This window comes from Salmo salar, chromosome ssa21 (assembly GCF_905237065.1).
Source record: "Salmo salar chromosome ssa21, Ssal_v3.1, whole genome shotgun sequence".
Taxonomy (NCBI): domain Eukaryota; kingdom Metazoa; phylum Chordata; class Actinopteri; order Salmoniformes; family Salmonidae; genus Salmo; species Salmo salar.
This window is the reverse complement of record NC_059462.1, coordinates 50,365,931-50,376,258: the sequence shown is the minus strand read 5'-3', so window position 1 is coordinate 50,376,258 and position 10,328 is coordinate 50,365,931. Positions and strand designations below refer to the sequence as shown.

At 41.4% G+C, this 10,328-nt stretch overlaps 1 long non-coding RNA gene across 1 annotated transcript; it reads left to right on the top strand.

Annotated features, from left to right (window-relative positions):
- The first annotated feature begins 5,486 nt into the window (after nucleotides 1-5,486).
- On the top strand, nucleotides 5,487-7,096 carry LOC106582454 (uncharacterized). Its single transcript, XR_001323311.2, has 2 exons — nucleotides 5,487-5,970; nucleotides 6,845-7,096. It is a non-coding gene; the product is annotated as an uncharacterized lncRNA (long non-coding RNA).
- Nucleotides 7,097-10,328: the final 3,232 nt, after the last annotated feature.

Sequence of the window (10,328 nt, the reverse complement as noted above, 5' to 3'; positions counted from 1 at the left end):
AAAACAGTTAGAGAGATTAATGGCTGTGATAGGTGAAAACTGAGGATGGACCAACAACATTCCAGTTACTCCACAATACTAACCTTCATCACAGAGTGAAAAGGAAGCCTGTATTTTATTTAACCAGGCAAGTCAGTTAAGAACAAATTCTTATTTGTAATGATGGCCTACCCCGGCCAAACCCTCCCCTAACCCAGACGACGCTGAGCAAATTGTGCGCCACCCTATGGGACTCCCGATCACGGCCAGTTGTGATGCAGCCCGGGATCGAACCAGGGTCTGTAGTGACGCTTCTAGCACTGAGATGCAGTACCTTAGACCGCTGCGCCACTCGGGAGCCCTTTACAGAATAAAAATATTCCAAAACATGCATCCTATTTGTAATACCAAACTAAAATAAACTGCAAAAAATGTGGCAAAGAAATTAACTTTATGTCCTGAATTGTCACGGGGGTCGTAAGGATTGGACCAAGGCGCAGCGGGTAAAGTGCTCATCTTCTTAATTTATTTAAAGAAAACACTTAAACAAAATAAACACACGACAAAAACAGTTCCATAAGGCTCCCAGGCTATACAGAAAATAACCACCCACAAAACACAAGTGAAACAAACACAACTAAATATGGCCTCCAATTAGAGACAATGACAACCAGCTGCCTCTAATTGGAGGTCATTGCCAAAAACCCAACATAGAAATAGAAAACTAGATATAAACATAGAAATAGAAAACATAGAACCTAAACCAAAAACACCAAAACACACAAAACAAACAACCCCTGCCACGCCCTGAACAAACTACAATGACAAATAACCCCTTTTACTGGTCAGGACATGACAGTACCCCCCCCCCCAAAAGGTGCAGACCCCGAATGCACCTCAAAAACCAAAACCCCACAAAAACAACCACAAACTTAAAGGAAGGAAAGGGAGGGTGGCCACCGTCAACGACAGTCCCTGTGCTACACACCCCCTTCCCAATCCTCCCACTACGGAGGTGGCTCTGGCACTGGGAGTAGCTCCCGTTCAGAAGACTCTAGGCTGAGGGGCGTTGCTGGAGGCTCCTGGCTGAGGGGCGTCGCTGGAGGCTCCAGGCTGAGGGGCGTCGCTGGAGGCTCAGGGCTGAGGAGCGTCGCCGGAGGCTCAGGGCTGAGGAGTGTCGCCGGAGGCTCAGGGCTGAGGAGTGTCGCCGGAGGCTCAGGGCTGAGGAGCGTCGCCGGAGGCTCAGGGCTGAGGAGCGTCGCCGGATATATGCTACAATGGGAATGCAATGAAGATAATAAGAATTGAAATTTAAATTGAAGGCACACTTGTGCAGAATATTGATCACTGTGATTGTTTTCAATAGTACTCCAGTTGTTTCCAGCGGGCCTCACAGCTTACTGGTAGAGAGATGGGGTGGCAACCCATGAAACTTGGTACAATACATAGGGACCTCTTCTGGTTAGATGATGCCAAAGTATTTAATGCACTTGTACAGTTAAGCAATAAGGCCCGAGGAGGTGTGTTATATGGCCAATATACCACAGCTAAGGGTTGTTCTTATACACACACGACGCAACGTGGAGTGCCTGGATACAGCCCTTAGCCGTGGTATATTGGCCATATATCACAAACCCCTGAGGTGCCTTATTGCTATTATAAACTGGTTACCAACGTAATTAGAGCAGTAAAAAAATAAGTGTTTTGTCACACCCGTGGTATACGGTCTAATATACCACGACTGTCAGCCAATCAGCATTCAGGGCTCGAACCACCCAGTTTATAATAGCTTGTATAGCACAGCAGTCGCAGGCCCTTGCACCCTGTGCAGAGCCACGCCATTTAGACAGACGTTATGGTGCACAGAGTCCGTGGAACTTTACCGGAGCCCCAGAAAAGACCCAGCCTGTTGACTCCAGACCAGGTGGTAGCCGACACACGGTTGCCTTTCATAAGAATGGATATTTGCAACACAATACAGGAATTTCACATTCCCCAGTATAGCCTAGTTGTGTGCACAAGTACATAAACATATATATACAGTTGATGTCGGAAGTTTACATACAATTAGGTTGGAGTCATTAAAACTTGTTTTTCAACCACTCCACAAATTTCTTGTTAACAAACTGTAGTTTTGGCAAGTCGGTTAGGACATCTACTTTGTGCATGACACAAGTAATTTTTCCAACAATTGTTTACAGACAGATTATTTCACTTATAATTCACTGTATCACAATTCCAGTGGGTCAGAAGTTTACATACACTAAGTTGACTGTGCCTTTAAACACCTTGGAAAATTCCAGAAAATTATGTCATGGCTTTAGAAGCTTCTGAGTCAATTGAAGGTGTACCTGTGGATGTATTTCAAGGCCTACCTTCAAACTCTTTGCTTGACATTATGGGAAAATCAAAAGAAATCAGCCAAGACCTCAGAAGAAAATTGTAGACCTCTACAAGTCTGGTTCATCCTTGGGAGCAATTTCCAAACGCCTGAAGGTACCACGTCCATCTGTACAAACAATAGTACGCAAGTATAAACACCATGGGACCACGCAGCCGTCAAACCGCTCAGGAAGGAGACGCGTTCTGTCTCCTAGAGATGAACGTACTTTGGTGCGAAAAGTGCAAATCAATCTCAGAACAACAGCAAAGGACCTTGTGAAGATGCTGGAGGAAACGGGTACAAAAGTATCTATATCCATAGTAAAACGAGTCCAACATCGACATAACCTGAAAGGCCGCTCAGCAAGGAAGAAACCACTGCTCCAAAACCGCCATGTTACAGCTGGATGAGTCAACAGACGTGGCTGGCCTGGCACAGCTCCTGGTATATGTCCGTTACCAGTGGCGGTTCTACCTCGTATGGCTCCCTGGGCGAACCCCCTCTTCAGCCAAAAAAACACACAAAAAAACACCACCAACTGTAATTTTTATTCAGACATTTGGAACAACACAAATAAATAATCATAACATTTAAAACTATATAAATATAAAAAAATATATTCAAAAATAAGACTAAAATATCAAAATGTAGTAACAATGACAAATAGAAACAAATTGTAATATAGAAATACAAATACAAAATAATTTCATTATTGCGCTATTACCCTATTGCTAACAAAAACACACACAAATAAAACTAAATTGCTCAAATCCTACATCACACAAATAGAATAACACACTTATAAAGAAGAGAACCTGATTATTACGCTATTGCACTTCAAACAGGAAACACACAAACTAAATTGCACAACTGCCATCTAAACCCTTTCTTGCCTTCCTTGATGCAAAGTCATCAATTACATCATCATAAGAACTCTGCCCAGCAATTGCATTATTTAATACTGGTGACAGCAAGGCCACTAAGGCGTTCCTGTGACATGGTGGACCTCAGGTAGTGTGCAGACTGGTTTTATATTCATCTTAATGATTTCGCACAAACCAGTAAAAAAAAATTCAACAATATGTCTGTGAAACTATATATTCACAGTATTATGAATGAATTGTGGTTTATTTGGTAGCATTTCGTAGTGTGGCTGATTTTACTAATTGCATTCTTACTGTACAAAGTTAGAGGTGGACTATTTGATAGATTCCCCCGCTCCTCCTACCTCGGGCTTCCAGTGGGGAGACCTGAGGTCTACCTACCCACCGCACCCCTCCCCATCTCGTACTTCTGAGTGGGAGACCTTCCCAGGCAGTAGCCTGCCTAGCTCACAAACTAGAATCAGGGCGCCCACTCCGACAAGGTTAATTGACCGACAGTCCCACACGGTGACATGATACCATTGACGTGACGTGCAAATGAGCGATAGAAAACTGATTGTGCAAATGTCACCAATGTGATTTTTTTTGTGCGGGCGCCCTGTGCCGCCCCAGGCAAGATGACACCCTGGGCGGCTGCCTATGTCGCCCATACCTAAATCCGCTGCTGTCCATTATGTTTATGGGGGGTCAATTAAGGAAGACATCCTCTTCTGCAAACCACTGGAAACCAGGACAACAGGAGAGGATATTTTTTTAAGTACTGGACAGCTTTGTGACATCAAATGGACATTGGTGGTCAAGATGTGTTGGTATCTGTACTGATGACGCAAAAGCCATGACAAGGAGACATAGTGGAGTGGTAACTCGCATGCAAGCAGTTGCTCCCGACGCCACTTGGGTCCACTGTAGCATCCACCGAGAGGCTCTTGCTGCCAAGGGAATGCCTGACAGCTTGAAAGACATTTTGGACACTACAGTGAAAATGGTTAACTTTGTTAAAGCAAGGCCCCTGAACTCTTGTGTTTTTTCTGCACTATGCAATATGGGCAGTGACCATGTAACGCTTTTACAACATACAGAAGTGCCGAGACGAGCTTAAAGTTATTTTTACTGACCATCATTTTCACTTGTCTGACCGCTTGCATGATGACGAGTTTCTCACACGACTGGCCTATCTGGGTGATGTTTTTTCTCGCCTGAATGATCTGAATCTAGGATTACAGGGACTCTCCGCAACTATATTCAATGTGCGAGACAAAATTGAGGCTATGATTAAGAAGTTGGAACTCTTCTCTGTCTGCATTAACAAGGACACCACACAGGTCTTTCCATCATTGTAGGATTTTTTGGTGTGCAAATGAACTCAAGCTTACAGACGATGTCAAATGTGATAAAACAAAGCACCTGAGTGAGTTGGGTGCGCAATTACGCAGGTACTTTCCCGAAACGGACGACACAAACACCTGGATTTGTTATCCCTTTCATGCCCTGCCTCCAGTCCACTTACCGATATCTGAACAAGAGAGCCTCATCGAAATTGCAACAAGCGGTTCTGTGAAAATTGAATTTAATCAGAAGCCACTGCCAGATTTCTGGATTGGGCTGCGCTCAGAGTATCCTGCCTTGCCAAATCGAGCTGTTAAGACACTGATGCCCTTTGCAACCACGTACCTATGTGAGAGTGGATTCTCAGCCCTCACTAGCATGAAAACTAAATACAGGCACAGACTGTGTGTGGAAAATGATTTAAAGACTGAGACTCTCTCCAAAACAACCCAACATTGCAGAGTTATGCGCATCCTTTCAAGCACACCCTTCTCATTAACCTGTGGTGAGATATTCACAATTTTCGATTAACAAATCAGGTTTAAATATAAGATGATTAAATAAAGACCAAAATGATTGATTATTATATTATTTGTGCCCTGGTCCTATAAGAGCTCTTTGTCACTTCCCATGAGCCGGTTGTGAAAAAAACTCACACTCATTCTTATGTTTAATAAATGTATCATAAAGTGTCCCGCACATTGAATATAGATGCGGAGAGTCCCTGTAATCCCAGATTCAGATCATTACAGGTATACAATGATGGCAAAAATAAATAAATTGAGAGTGCGCTGACCCTGGTGCTAGAGGGGCTACGCAGCTGGAGGTTGAATGTTTGAAGGGGTACGGGACTAAAAAGTTTGGGAACCACTGCGTCTAGTCTAACATTCTGACACCTGAGAGGTTGGGACCACTTTGCAATTAAGTAGCGTTTGAAACATGTCTTCTTAATGAGGTGGTCATACGACGAGCTCCGACAATTTATATGTAAAGAGCCTCACTACCTCTAGCTACCTTACCTACTACACCGTGCACTTACTTCACTGTTCCACAATCTGAAATTATACGGGTTTTTTTTCTTCCTCAAGCGCGCCCACGAATACGCGTTCACGTTTGGCAGCTCCACGTCGACATTCTTCCAGCTACAGACTGAACTACACAGGGCTGAAAGAATAGAATATGAGGTAAAAGCGGCGTGAAGGCACCAATACGAACACTGTATGGAGGCTCCAAAGAGGGACGTCAACCGCGAAATTAGGAAGTGGAAAAACTCTTGCTTGCTTTGATAGTTTGTCCTGCAACCATTTTAGATAGCCCACTGGTTTTTGCATTTTATTATCGGTTTGCCCTCGTGCTTGATTGCAGCTGTTGCCCTTTAAGAGCTCCCGTTTCTACCAGGTACCGTATGATGATTTGCATTTCTTTAGCTTCTCATTATAGTTTTCACATTTAGAATATGAAGCTATGCTATGGCATTTCACATCTGCTAATCGAATTCCAACATCTTTTAATTCACTGTTTGATTTTGTACTTTGTAACTTCATGACAATAAGCAACTCTACAAACTGTATTGAATATACATGTATTTGTTACTGTAATGTGAAGTGGAATATGTTGAATATTTACCTTGTTTTATAGGTAGACCATTGTACTAGATTTTCATTGTGAAATTCAGTCTGTGGCTTGTGAAAAACTCAACAAGTAGGCTAAACAGCGTAATGAACGTGGGTGTCTTACCCATGGAGTGAGCTATTCAGCATAAAGAAATTCATGATTTCAAATTTGGAACCTTTTAGACACGTCATCTGTTCCACATATGGAGTGCCCTAATTGTTGCCCTTTACTACCTTGAAGATAGTCAAGGTTGAACTGCAAAGTAAACACCTTATGAAAGAAAATGTATCTTGCCTCTTACTGTGTGATATTGTATGATTTCATCATTTGTGTGGTGGGGGGTTGGTGTCAGAGTGTGAGAATCAATCCAAGTTTCCAACAGCAGGCTTTCCATTCACTCCTCTCTGTGTTGTTTTAATAAGCCCAGAGAATTAGTTAAAGTTCCACGTAATACACTTTTGTAAAGCACTCAGCTGTGCTTGATTCAGTTTAATCTCAAAATCATGGTGGATTTTAATTTTAGGTTTCAATATTGTGTTCAGAAAGTCATCCCAACCTCATAATTACATATTTTCCCACACTACAGTGTTAATTCAAAGTGTTTATCAACCCAGCACATCAATAGGAAACTTACATTTCACTCTCTTATATGTTGCAGGTGAAGGAGTAGTGAAAAGGGTTGGCACTGTGGCTGTCCAAGTAAAGTTCGGTGATACACTTCGACTCTAATTGTTTGCAGTCAGTGCATTACAGAACTTTATTTTGGGAGTTAACGCTCTGGCCTGGGGGAAATAAACCTACCATCTGGAGATTGGGACCATTATTCCACAACATGCCACTTGCAGACTTCAATTGGGAAACTCCTTGTCACTAAAATGTTCTAAGAATAAACTTTTTCTTTTGACAATGACATGCCTCGTCAGTTTTCACCTACTTGTGAAAGTATTTATTTGCTTATAATTAAAGACTCACTTTGGTCTGTTGGTATCAGAGTGAAATGTCTGAATTATGACTGGAAAAACTGGAGTAGGAGAAAGACCAAGTAGATTGTTGCATCACTTTCTATAGGATGACCCAGCGAGCCATATGGAAACTCCAGACTCCAGTCATCCCGCATGTTCACTTTGTCATGTGACTCATGGAGGTGAGACACAGTTAAACAAGAGCAGTTTAAATGTTCAAACCACTTGTTCAGTGACCTGGGTCATAATGTACTGGTCCTACCACATTAACCTTATCAAACCCATAAACATTAATGTCAAAGATCTTTTTAAGGATTATTTTCTGTTTATGTATTGACATTGTATCCTGTGAATGGTAGTTAGGCCTAATGATCTGTTGTATCATTCATTGTTGGAGTGTTGCAAATATAAATCTAATAAACTATTTCAGAGATGTATATGACAGCCAATAGGAAGTTAGGCTGAAACGTTGCTATTCTGCAATGCAGTGTAGGCTGTCTGTCCAAGCAGTATGAATCAACAGTTCTTTCAAATCAAACTTTCCATACATAAAAATATTTTTAAAAGGCAGGTAATTAAATATAAAACGTCCTAAAAAGTGCAATAACATCACTGGCTCTATAAAGGGCACAAAACTTGTCTAATTTCGAGATTCTCTGGTACTTTTGTATACTTGTTAGCCCTCACCAGCCAAATGTGGTCCCCGAAAATTGCATACTAAGTCACATGTGTAGATATGTGCACCACATCATTGCTCTGCTGTGTGTGCGCATCTTGCTAGCTGTCACTCAAATGGCGAGGGGCTGAAGCTCATTGGCTAGAACTCGAATTGCTAAAGTGTCCCACATGGGGGAAAATGGAAGGGAAAAGGCACCGCAGAGCTTCCAGAAAAAAAACAGTCGCTTTCAAACTAGGGATTTCATGGCTAATCGAGGTAAAACAGTAATTATGCTCATATATTACACATGTATGAACTACACATTGATACATCCGGACCAAAGCGGGAGGTTTAAAAAAACAAAAAAACAATTAGGATTGCAGTCCGAACACTTAATAAGAAACGTATCACCTCAGCCATAAAATTAAGTGGAACCTTCTGATGACGTGTCGTGACGTCTGACGAGTATACACTTGCAGGGCAAAGGGAGGAAGGAAGAATGTTTAAATTGACCACTCTTGGCCGGAAATGCATCACTCGTTCATCCCGCGATGATTGTGTTTTCAGCCACCGCTGGGTGCTTTATATGGGTGCTTTATATGCGCTACAGTCAATGAGTGTATGTCTACTTATATTTAATATACGCCTACTGTATGATAGCTAGCAAATTAGCTAACTACCGTTGGCCTGCCTAGCTGGAACTTCTGAAGAAGGAAAATATTTTATGTCTACAATTTCCAAAAGATAATGTCAAAGTTGCGTCATTTCGATTCTGGTATCAGAACAAAATAGTCAGCACATAGTAACTTCTGATTTATTTGTACTTTAATTAATGCAAACACGTGTATGGTAAATATGTTGTTCGTATAAGGTCTCTCTGTTATACCTCGCAGGGCAAACAGAGAAGAGGACGTCACATTCTATTGTTCTCGCTTATATACTCTGACAGAGATAGTTCCCGCTGAATGCTGGCCTGTCAGAGGGAGGAGGAGCGTGGTTTAAACTTGCTCATCCTATCGTCTTGTGCAGGATGGTCCCAGCCTCGTGACGCACTTCCTGTCGCCGGGTGTAGTTCTTGTCTTCAGCAGTTGACTTATCCGTAGTTTATATACTTAATATTGTAGCATAGCTTCCCCAGTATATTATATAGGTTATGCAAACAAATAGCCAGTTCAACCCTAACAATAACCAAACAAAAACATACAATTTTTACATAGTAGCAAATTGTCTAACTTATTTGCATTCTTTTTTACTTACACTTGTATGTTGACTTCTCCATTGATGTCATTTTTAAGTTTTCACTGACTTTTCTTAGAGGATGTACAATCTCGCGAATTGAATTATGGGGAGTTTCAGGCCCGGAGTGAACATAATTGTACACTCGCAAAGCCGACTAAAAACGAGGGCTGAGGGGCTTACGTTGCAAACTTCCCTTGCTTGGCTAATCATTTGGACCACCCGCCAAGATGGCGACAGGGATTTCCCCCAAGGGCATAAGGCCTTAAGGGTAAGTGGACGAGGGTGTGTCTTTTAAGTGTTTGGATCGCAGCCCTAGTAGTCACCAAAGTTACATACCATATTTTTAAAGACACATGCACACATTATTTAAGCAACATGACGTATGTTTTCTGCTATTAAATTAGATTACTTTCTTATAATAAAATCAACGTTTTTCTCTGTGTTTTGAAAAAGTTTTGAATTTCAGTTCTCCCAAAGCCCAGTTCATTCATCATGGTCTAATATTTAGAGAGCTTCTGTGATAAGCTTAAGTAATCAGTAGGCTACCTGTCCATGGATCAAATCTGTCTGAGAAAAAGGCAGTCACCGGCACAGCGAAAGAAGAGTTGCGTTGATGCATGTTGAGAATGCCACACTTATCTGGAATTTCTTTCTCTTGCCATTTCTCTTGAAAGGATGACCTCAGAACTATGGGCATCAAGTTTCCATGAACTGAAGGCCTACTCTCAAACCCGTATGAATGTAACTGACAGTCCAAATCAACATGCGTGTAAGCCAGTCCTATACTACAATACTTGTTATGGAGTGATGATAAGGGAAAACAGTAGAAAGCTCATTCATTTATATTCTTCCAAGAATCAATATCATTTTTGGAATGACCATTGAACAGCAGTAAATCACACATTGTGCCTTGTAAAAATATTTTTCTAATATAAGCTATTCCAGTGACTGTAGCTCTCATCAACTAGATTCAGCTGCGGGACTATTTTATTTAATTTTTTCTTGAGCGGATAGTTGGGGGACCGGAACATAATTACAAATAATTTGACTGCAAATTGACTTCAAGAATCCCAAACAGATATAATATTTGACTAAAACATAATAATTGAAAACCTTGCTTACATTTGTATATGATCACCTGTCTCTCTATGATGTGTGGGAATGCTTGGGAACAGATTTCTCAAATTAAATCACATGGAGTTGATCTCCAGGTGTTTTTACAGTATTTTATGTACAACAATAAAAAATTTAAATATGTATTTTTTTAGTTTACTTTTTTGCTC